Source organism: Urocitellus parryii, unplaced genomic scaffold (genome assembly GCF_045843805.1).
Source record: "Urocitellus parryii isolate mUroPar1 unplaced genomic scaffold, mUroPar1.hap1 Scaffold_107, whole genome shotgun sequence".
Lineage (NCBI taxonomy): Eukaryota > Metazoa > Chordata > Mammalia > Rodentia > Sciuridae > Urocitellus > Urocitellus parryii.
Genome location: NW_027551836.1, coordinates 371,853 through 383,906, shown reverse-complemented (window position 1 = coordinate 383,906; position 12,054 = coordinate 371,853). Strand labels below are relative to the sequence as shown.

The 12,054-nt window shown below is 36.0% G+C and overlaps 1 pseudogene; it reads left to right on the top strand.

Moving 5' to 3' along the window:
- Window positions 1-9,193: 9,193 nt before the first annotated feature.
- On the top strand, window positions 9,194-9,940 carry LOC113178641 (homeobox protein BarH-like 1 pseudogene; annotated as a pseudogene).
- Window positions 9,941-12,054: the final 2,114 nt, after the last annotated feature.

The window sequence follows — 12,054 nt, the reverse complement described above, 5'->3', positions numbered from 1 at the left end:
CCTCAGCACCACATAAAGATAAATATGTAAAATAAAAGTATTGTATCTATCTACAACTAAAAAAAAGTCTTAAAACATAAATAAAAATAAAACTCATCATGGGTTTTTCTTGGTGCATTGTATAATATTATCTTCAAGTATCAGCTCACCATGGACATCAAAAGTTTAAAATTGCTTGAACTCAAATCGTCAGAAAAGATGGTTACCTTTGAAGTGTGTCACTTCAACGGTTACATTGGCAGAGCGCGGCCCGGGCAGCTGTGCTGGGCCGGCCCTCTGGCCTGAGCCGCCTGAGGAGCGGGGCTGCCTCTGCTCTTCCATGGAGCAGAGGGAAAGGCGAAACTTCAGAGTGCTGAGTCCCTGCGCTGCTGCAGCGGACTGCTGAAGAGGCTGAGCCCACGCGGACCTCCAAAGGAGACAGACCCGCCCCAGCACGCAGGCCAGCTACCTTATAGCTACTGAAAGGGACCTCTTATAAATAGACAGTTTTAAAGAAATAGCAGATCCTATTAAGAAATTCCTTTTAGGCAGGCCAGAGCATTGCTTCATTTCCAGGTGGGTGGTGACAAGCTGTCCTTCTTGTCCTCTCAGGATGGGGTTTAGTGAGCACTAAGGGCTCATACCTTGAAACTTGTTTCATTCGTCTACTTCACCTTACTCTGTCCAGTAGGCTTGGTCCCCCATTACACCACCACTCCTTGTCTCAGGTGTTAGCTGTTGGTTATTTGAAATCATTTGCCTGCAGCATGGTGAAGTTTAACTTTTCATAAAAAAAAAAAAGTTAACTTTGCCGCATGGAACATTTTGTTCACAAAGGTGCTGTGGCAAAGTTTGAGCAGAAAAAGAAGATATGGGTAGAAGAAATGGGCGTTCTTAAAAATCTCCAAAGCCTTTAGATAAACTCGGAGAATTGAGGCAGAGAGGTGCCTTCCCCAAACTTCTTCCAAGTCTCTCCATGTATAGAAAAGCATGATTTACTATTTAGACAAGTTGTGAAGATCTTGTTATGCAGACTTCTTGAATTTTAATGACCAAACTTGCCCTGTAAGAAAAAGTACCTGTTTTACATCAGTATCTAAAGTCAGAAAGAAATGTCACATTTTTATGAGAGTATGTTTCTCTCTAGAGAGCATCAGACATCTTCCTGTTCAACTCAATGGAGGCAGTGAAATGCTGTATCTTCAATTTGAGCCTAGGAAAGTTACGTTATTGGCTTGGGAAACAGAAAATAACTGGATCCAGTCCTTTAGAGTGCCTACACCAGCATCATGACAGCCCTTTCTGGGCTGTGGTGGTGAGCAAATGTGTTGTTGTATTTCCTTCCTTGATTCGTGACCTATAGGTACATTAAGATGCCTCCTATTTCCCCCTAGTACTCCTCATTTCATCCTCAGAAAGTATATAGTATTTACTATTTTTCTTCTCTAAAGGAGGTTTCAATATAAATAGGAATGTGATAAGTAGGAACAAAAAAGGAGAAGATTTTCACTGTCATAGATTGCACAAACAATGGTACAAACAACTAAAGATAAAGTCTGTCCATGAACAATGTCAGATCCCACTATAGATGATTCATGATTAGTCTAGCATGAATTTGGGAAGGTCCTGTGTTATGCTACTCTAGCTACCATGAGCCATATATCATAAATAATAGATAATTATTTTCACATTATTTTGGAGGCTACAGGTCTGAGATCAATGTGAGAATACTATTTATTTCTGGTGAGACCTTACTCTGGCTTATAGAGGACCACTTTCTTTCTGTGGCCTCTTGTGGTTTTATCTGCATGTCTAAGTACACAGGGGGTGAGTTCTGGTGTGTCTTTCTTTTCTTATAAAGACAACATTCCTAAAGCATTATCAATTTAGTTAATTGGAGTTACCTCCTTAGTAGCCCCATGACCAGATTGGAGAAATTTAGTACTTCAACATTTATTTTGGAGGGGAACAGCATTCAGTCAATACAAGTCCATCTGTCAAATGCTTCCTCTGTAAGATACTACAGTTTTGTAAAATAATCATTTCTCATGGCATCCATATATGTATGTTCTCTATTCTCACAAAACATGATGATAAAACTTATATATCAAAAGCTTAATACATATTCTCTGAGTCTACATTTGTTTAACAATGGTACTATAAGGCTCAAGGACAATGAATGTAATTTTAAAAGCCAAATTGGGCTGGGGGTGTGGCTCAAGTGGGAATGCGCTAGCCTGGCATGTGCAGGGCACTGGGTTCTATCTTCAGCACCACATAAAAATAAAATAAAGATATGGTGTCCACCGAAAATTGAAAAATAAGTATTAAAAAACTCTCTCTATCTCTCTCTCTCTCTCTTAAAAAAAGCCCATATTAAGTAATCATTCATTATTTAGAATCAAACATTTAAAATATCTTTCTGTCATTTTAATAATCAGAAATAATGTCTTAAAGCTTGGAATATATCAATAGATATCAAGAAGTTGCAAGACTTTTTGAAAAGACCACTATCTGTACACCGGTATTTAAATTTTTCTCCTTCATTACTAAAAACTTCTAATAATACTTGTTGAACTTCTAATAATACTTGTTGTTTATAAATCCACACTCATGGACATCCAAAACACACACACACACACACACACACACACACACACACACACACATACACACAGAATAAAATAGTGGTTATTCAATTATATAATATGGAAATATATCACCTTGTAATTTTAGGGTACCATTTCCAATTCATTTTTCCTTTTCTTCTCATTTATTTGCTAAATTTAAAATAAAATCCTAAAATGAATATATAGCTCAGTACAATGTCTTCCTAACCCTATTGACTAATAAAAATCTAAATCTTACTTTAACTACTAATAAAATATACTTTGTTTATTCAAATATTAAAAAATCAATTTTTTGAATAGTTCCCATATTGACATCTATTTTAAAAGCCATAGCTTAATGGTATTACCAAAGTGAATGGAACTAACAAGAAATCAAGTGCTTAAATTAAGCTGCTTAGTTTTCCTTCAGAGTCTAATGTGTGATTTAATCTTATTTCACTCTATTGAAACAAAAGATAAAAGGAGTATAACATTGCAAGTACTTTAATTTGATGCTGATTTTCAGTGACATTTTATCAATATATTTTTCTTTTCCTTTATTTTCTTATTAAGCCATTATTTCTAGTTGTGTTATTTGTTTCATGATTAATTATAATCACCATTTTTAGGGATGCGTCTATGCTAACAATAAAATAGAAGTAAAATAAAATAAAAAACATTAAATTCTACCAGTCTTATATTTGACATGATTTAGGTTGAGTCTAAAGAGTTTCTCCTTAATTTAACCAATATTCTTTACATAAAAAGTACATAGTAATAATAACATAATTAATAATGATAATTCTAGTTTTCTCTCTTCTCCCTACACAATTTGTACCATATATAGAAATATTTCATCTGGCAATGTGTAAATCCACAAAAAAATTAAGCTGAATGAAAATGGTATGTATCTTCAAATAAGTGTATGCCATATATTTGCATTTATATAAATTTATGTGTCTTTATGTATATAAAACTGTTATATATATAAAACAATGACATATTTATTTATGATATATGTAAATTCATTAATAATATACATATATGACAGAGTATTTTTTCTACTGTTTATTAAATTTAAAAATCTATGTCTAAAGAAAATAGGTATCGTCTATATAAGAAGATATTAATAAATTGGATTTAATAACATTATTAACATTTTTTTCATCAAAAGATGTCATTAGAAAAGTGAAATGCTCAAGCCACAAAATGAAAAATAAAGCTGTCATAGGTAAAGCCTAAAAAGGACTTGTACCTAGATTATAAAAAGACATTTGAAGAATAAGCAAAAAGCACTATGAATTCAACTAAGTTTTGAAGAGGCTCTGCACACTGAAATGCCAAAGTATCTGAAATAGTTGAGGTGTGCTCAGGATCATTACTCACAAAAAAGTGTAAATTAAAACATTTATTTAATAAATGAGAGGAATTCATTTAAAAATAATCATATGGTATACACTTACAAGAATGACTAAATACTGGAAATAACAATTTTAGGCAAAGATATTGAAAAATCAGAAATTTATATTGTTTGTGGCAGTACAATTTGATACAATCACTTTGACATTATTAAATAAAATTATTAATACATATACAAGGCCCAGCAGTCTTAGTGCTTATATATAACCCAGAATATATATATATATATATATATATATATATATATATATATATATATATATATATATATTAGTTAGTCGTGACAAAAACTCATACTTGCATATTTATAACTGCCTCAAGTTAAGAAAGATTTTAATGTTATTGAATAGATAAAAAACTAAATACAAAACTAGTTTATTATTGTAACAACCAGAAAAATAAAATTGTAAAAATAACCTTTTGATACACATGACTAAATGGATGAAACTCATACTGTGTTGATGAGAAAAAGAAGTCAAAAAAGCAGAACCTGTATAATTTCATACACAATATAATTTAAAGTATAAAAATGTTTTCTATGCAACTGGGTGAGAATAGTGGTTACACCTGGGGAGGAATATTGACTGGGAGGATCATTAGGCCCCATTGAAGAGCATTGGAAATATTCTATGTCTTGATCTAGGTGCTGTTTTCATGGGTTGTGTACTCTCTTCTGGCTATATATTGAGTTTGATACTAAGGATTTCTGTATCTCTGTCTCTTTCTCTATCTATCTATCTAGCTAGCTAGCTAGCTATATTTCTTTAAAATAGTAGAAACAAGTTCTAAAGTCTTTCATTAGTCAGAGGTATGGGTTAAACTAAATACTGAGATGAAAAAACACACATGTATACATGTATGCACACACATATACGTATCTCTCTATATATACAAAATATATTTTATCTTTTCCTTCTTTTTCATAATTATTTTTCATCCCTTTGGTACCCAACATTACTAAATATTTATTATCAAATGATTATTTCCTTGTCATCTTAACTTTTATGCTAATCAAGTAAAATTTTAGAACATTCACATCTGCTGAGCTTTCAGTATGTCACAGCTAGTATCATAAGCATAAACCATATAACTAATTGGAGATATATTGAAGGGATGACATTTATTAAAACATTCTCAACTTTCTTCTCTTCTATTTCTTCATGATTTTTTTTCAGTTTCTTTCCTTCATATTTCTCCCAAGAAACTCCATCATGTTTAATCATATCTTTCGTGCTTTGTGACACAGAAATGGGATAAAGAAGAGGTTGAGTGGAAAGACATTGGGGAAAAGGAATAAGGATGTTGGAGAAAGTTTACAAAGCATTTTGAAAAATGACCTTGAAGGAATGAGAAGATTCCTCAAAAAAACAGAAACAATCTTTGCTGTGGTCTTTGCATATCATTTATGTTGTTTGGGAAATGCAAGGCAGAACCTGATTATGTGGAAATTTACTTAATGGTTGCTGAACTCTCTTCCTTTGAACATAACACTGGTTTAATATTAAAGCCTACCAGATAACCATTTTACCCACAACAAATCTGCAAAGAAATTACTAAAAATTCTACTTTTCTGAAAAAGCTATAGAGTTTCTGAATGTCTTAATAATAATTTTAAGGTTATTTGGCCAACAAAAGTCATTTTAAATCAGGTCTATATATCTCTAAATACCATTTTCATTGAATGCTTTTGTTTAAATTATTTTATAAACTGCAAAGTGTATATAATACTTGCTATTTTCCTCAAGAAAACAATGATAATAACAAAATTAAACAGGATTTCTTTAACAAGTTAAAAATGTTCAAGGGTTTACATTATGATTATTTGAAATAGCAGATGAGAGGCTGCTGGTGGCAGCTAATTGTGTGTCCTCATAAATACAGAAGGAAATGACCCTTTCACAACACTCTTCCTGCCTGCCAAGACAGCTGAGGATTATTATGGCAATTTAGAGGCTGTGCCACTTAGTTAAGAAAAAGTAAAATAACTTTCTTTAAAAGGTGATACATGCATGTGCAGTATTTCCTTTAAGAATAGTTTCAGTTATGTGTAGGTAAACCAAAATAAAAGGATCTACAGAAACATAATTAGAAGACAACCAGCTGTTGCCATATTAATACTAAGAAATACAGTCGAGAAACCTGCCAGCTCAAAAATCACAAATCTGAATTCATGAGCATAGGTTTGTGCCTCAGTGGGGGTCAGCAGCTCAGTAGGCTTTGTTCCCTATGGAAGATGAGGTCTCTTGCACCTTTTGTGCTCCTAGATACAGTGAATAATGCAGGCCATGATGGTGGCAAAAAGAGACACCAGACCCCTTCTGGCACATTACAGCCTCTGCCTGAATCAGGGTTGCCAAAATCACAAGGTCAGAACATAGTCACATGGTGATTCGTGGTAGTAAAGGAGGCTGGAAAATGAAGTCTGGGACTGTCTAGTCAAGTACAGGAGACCGGCTAATGACAACGACGGGAGGAATCGGTCCTTAGTCAGTGCCACATTGACTGATTCAGGTCTTAATCATGGAATCATCTACACATACACAAACCAGAAAGTGCATGATAATGGGCAAATCATGCAATGTCAAAACAACAACAAAAAATCACCACTGTTGAGATATAAAGAATCTGTTCTTAGAGAATATTTTGACACTGAAAATAAAGGCTGAACAAGTGCAAGATTTTACTGACTGATGTTATAAGAATTGGGGGAGTATTATATTTCAAGAGATTGACGGATTATTGATTTACACTTTTATGTGCTGTGTGTGTGTGAGAGAGACACACACACACACACACAGAGAGAGAGAGAGAGAGAGAGAGAGAGAGAGAGAGAGAGAGAGAGAGAGATACACATAAGATGTACATATTTATGTACATGTTTATCCACACTATAGTATTTTCCTGGATGCCCTGTTCATCTTATGTATCTTCCTGATTTTTAATCATTAAAGTCTGTGAATCTGTTCTTAATGGGTAAACATCAAATTTTCCCACACTAATCTGAAAGTTCAAGGTCTCCCCATTATGTAGTTCTAGGGTGTTCCAACCACTTAATTCTACTTAAGAAGTTGCTAGTAACATACCATACGGCATGAATGGAATCCTAATGCTGGGTTCCTAAAACTGGAGAAACAAATTCTTATTAAATCAGTGGAAGAAATAATGTTAATTCAAGACCAAAAAGAAGAAGAATTTGTAGTCCACTGAATAAATTTTAGCTTGGAGTTATGCCAGACTACCAAACAAGGAACATAATGATTCCCTATAGAAAGTATGACAGAAATATTTGGTTATCTTTCAGTAAGCTCCATCATTGCATTCTCTAACAATCAAAATGCAGGTCTCATCTTTTTTCATCCCCAAGAAAACACACACACACACACACACACACACACACACACACACACACTACAAGGTGCAAATTATCTTGTGAGACTAGTTTTGCATGCCACAACCACTCTGAAGAACATAAATAAATTTATATTGTGATGTTTTCCACATATTTTTCACACGTGCACTAGTAAAACAGAATTCACTGCCCTTGCTATTTCCTCAAACAAGGTATTGGCTTCTGTGTTTCCCTCGACAGCCTGGCTCTGCATTTTCCCATTGTGAGAATGAGGAGAGAAACCAGATGAGCTTTAAACTTCTTATCCAATTTCTCCGCATACAAATCTAGGTATATAGGCATGCATATTAGAGAAGACAGAGTTGTGTTATAAATATTAAATTTGTTGTTTTTATCACTACTGTAATTTTCATATATTTATTGTGAAGATGTGGTTGACTTGCCAAAATATGGAGAGAGTTCTTTAAGATGAAATCTCCTAGAAAACATTTTCTTACATCTTATTACTGGAACACTGCTGTTCTTGTTTTAACCCCAAACATAGTGGTTCTTTTAAGCACTTATGTTTCCACTTGGATTTCCAGAATGAGAAGAGATAAAAATGTGATCCATCTTTGGAAAAATATTGCTCCATTTTTTTCTCCTAGATTAACTTTAGTCAAGACAAAATAGCAGACATTTAAAATAACATTTTCTTTGTTTTTCCTTTCCTACTTTTTCTCTTATTTCTCCCACTTACTTCTATATAATGGTATCTAAAACTTATTGGTATTTTTAGAATATGAAAAATAAATAAGATTACTGATAGAAATAGCTAATTCATGAAGTATATTACTAAATGCTTTGAGACATCCTTAATTATCTCAAGACTCAGGAATGGCCTATATTTTTTTCCACTTTATATAAAAAGAAATGGAATTCAGAGATATTACATAACTCACTAGCATTTGCACAGTTTCATAATGTAGAGCTGAATCTGGTATCCTGAATTATGTGCATACAGATTCAAGCTTGGAACAATCATACTTTGTTCTCTGTTAAAACTTTTATTATCAAAGTGCTGGTATATTAAACATATATTTATATTATTTTGTAGAATAGAGTGATGAAAATACAATATGAGTGTTGATAACTTAGATGATATATTTACTGTTGTATGGAAAAAGGCAAAAAGTACATCTTCTCATAAACTGCACAATTCTATAAATTCAATCAATATTTGAGCTGATAGTCTCCCTCTGTTATGTGAGATTCATAACATGTAAAACTTTCTTTTGTTCTCTTGCTAAAAAATCAAGATAAAGTTCTCATGGAAGACCTATTAATAGGTATTTTTTTCCAGTCTTTTACTCATAATTCTTTATTACGTTCTAGAACTTTTCTCAGAAAGCAATGAGGGGGGCAAATTCCATACCTCTATTTTGAAGAAAAAGTGTCAATCCACATCCACTTTCTAAATGTACATATTATCCACCAAAAAGAAAACAAACAAAATACTACAACAATATGGTTTCTATACATTCCCAGAAAGTGTTGTTAGTTCTAAATATTATATTTAGAAGACACAACATACCTAAGAAATGAACAAAATGTTTGTGGTTAAATGACAGAAACTACTTTGCTTCCAAAGCTCATATTTGAGGGCCAGCATTGGTAAAAAATGAAATTCTCACTGGAATATAGTGAAATAAGGGAAACAATGATAATGTTTACTGAGTTTTTAAGGAAGACATTGATAACTATGTGCCTAGTACCCATTTTCCCCTTCTTCCTTACAAACAAAATCTTAATTATTATTCCATTACAAAAGTGTCCTTGTTTTTTTTTTTTTGCAGCGATGCAGTTGCCCGGGAGCCGGGAGCCGGGCGCCCTGTGCTGCGGCCCGCCCGAGGGCTGTGCAGATCACTGGCCACACCGCTACCAAAGCTTCATGATCGAGGAAATCCTCACTGAACCGCCCGCGCCTCAGCCGCCGCCGCCGCGGGGGAGCTGCTCAAGTTCGGCGTGCAGGCGCTGCTGGCGGCGCGGCCCTTCCACAGCCACCTGGCAGTGCTGAAGGCAGAACAGGCGGTGTTCAAGTTCCCGCTGGCGCCGCTCGGCTGTTCCGGGTTGGGCTCAGCGCTGCTGGCCGCCGGGCCTGGGTTGCCTGGCGCCGCGGGTGCGCCGCACCAGCCGCTGGAGCTGCAGCTCCGCGGGAAGCTGGAGGCCGCAGGCCCTGGTGAGCCGAGCACGAAAGCCAAGAAGGGGCGCCGGAGCCGCACTGTGTTCACCGAGGTGCAGCTGATGGGCCTGGAGAAACGCTTTGAGAAGCAGAAATACCTCTCCACGTCCGACAGAATAGATCTCGCCGAGTCCTCGGGCCTGAGCCAGTTGCAGGTGAAGACGTGGTATCAGAATCGGAGGATGAAGTGGAAGAAAATAGTAGTGCAGGGCGGCGGCCTGGAGTCCCCTACCAAGCCCAAGGGGCGGCCAAAGAAGAACTCCATCCCCACAAGCGAGCAACTCTGAGCAGGAGCGCGCCAAGGAGGCGGAGAAGCCGGCAGAGGTGCCAGGCGAGCCCAGCGACAGGAGCCGCGAGGATTGAGCTCGGCAGAGTGTGGAGCCAGGGAGCCAGAGAAGCAGTGGCCGCCTGAGTCCACGGAAACCTGCGGACCGTCCCTTCTCATCCCCACCGTTTGCTTTCTAAGCATTTTATTATTACTTTAAATGCGGACAATCAGGGGTCAAACAAGGAAGGACAGAGACCCTGAAGCCAAACCCAGGCCCCGGCGCGCTCTGGTCCTTACTTGGGACGTGCATCGTCGAGGAAGCAACTCATCTTCCTTGGAGCTCCGAGGCGCCCGTGCGCTCCACATGCATTCACGCCCTGCTCCTTGCCCACACCCTCTCCCCGTCTCTGGTCCTGGACGCCGCCAGGCACACACTCGCTTCCTCGCGTCGGGGACCCAGCGGCCGGGCGCAGGGCATCGGAGCCCGAGACAGCGCCGGGATAACTCAGCGGCTCAGCCTGAGGCCGGGACCCCGATGTCGCTGGGGCTCCTACCCCCCATCTTGCTAAGACGGTGACTTTTTTTTTCCAATAACATATTTTATGACAAAAAAAGAAAAATAATTCATACTTAGTGTTTACATAATACCTAAAGTATTCTTAACTAATATATTGTGTCAACTGTAGTCCATGAGAAATATTGCTTTTATTCCTGGAGTAAGTTTGGACTTTATTTTGCTGATGAAAATATTCAGTTAAGAAACAATAAGGATAAGCAACCTTGGATTGAAGCTATTTGAAAAAATAAAAATTGTGAATGTACTAAACATGCACAGATTTTGTTATTATTCTTAAACAATACTTTTTTAAAACTACAAAAATTGAAAGTAATTATAGATGACCATTTTTCATTATTTGCCTTTTAAAAAAATTCTCAAATTTAAAACTATTTCATTGAAATAAACAGTTTTGAGACTGGTAGCTTATGTTTTCTGGTTTCCATTTTTCACCTCAGTCATCTTTGGCCAGTCCATGGGCTCTAATTTCCAAGAATAAAATACACATAAGAAGTACTCAGTTCACAGAATTACTTTAAAGACCATGTGAAGCAAGGAAGTATAATGTACAGAGCTTTATGAAACTTTGCATGATTATTGCCAATAGAATATATATCACAGCATATTCATTCATCATATTCCATTCTAAATTTAAGCCAGAATGAAATAAATGTCATTAACACCAGCAGATTCCATTTTACCCCACAGTTATACTACAATTATATTTCATAACTTACAATTTTGTAGTAGAAATTGTCAGCATAAATACAACCAGCTCAGTGGTCCCCTTTGCATTGTCAGAATAGTCGTGATTCTAATGAAGTAAAAAGGACACCTATGAACATAAATGCCATAATGTGTGTTCATGCACCTTTAATCAAAATATACTAGAAACAGTGTCATGACTCTTTGTAATAATACTCCTAGTTTGGAGTTCTGGGAGTCATAACAGGGTGTGTTTACATATCTCAGAAGATGGGATCTTGGGAACTTACATTGATGGTAGCACGTGATTGTAAAATCAGGTATATGGAGGAAATCTTAAACCAAAATAAGAAGAACAAGAAGAATAAGAAAATTGTACACAGTTTTCTCAAGTTGTTTCATTACACCTAAAAGGTACTTAGGAAGGCCTTGGCTGATCTGAGCATTTCATAAAAGATGATGATAATGAAATCTTTCCCCTCTTATTCTCCATATATTTTCAGGGGAAAGGGGAAAGGAAGATATCTAGACAAGCATGTTCAAAAGAGCTACAAAAATAAAATTGATGAATACATCAGAAAGTTTTCTGAAGTGCAATCTACTAAATGGAGATATTAAAACCTAATTAGCAATGTTTCGTTGTATTCAAAGGGTCAAGCCTCTGGGAACAACCATATTTGCTTCTCATGCTGAACTTGACAATTTTAAAGCAGGAATACATGCTCCCCCTCAGTGTTATCTATTTTTTCTTGAAAAATCTACAAGAAATCCCATATAAAGATATAAATTCCATTAAAGGTTTAGGGAAATAGAAGATTCACCTTCTACAAGAGCTCTTCTTAAACTTTAATATACCAAATTGCCAACTAAGAATCTCATTAAGTCCTTGCGGGCAAGAAATCATCAAAGATAATTCCACTTCCAGAGATCATTGTGAATGTTTTATTT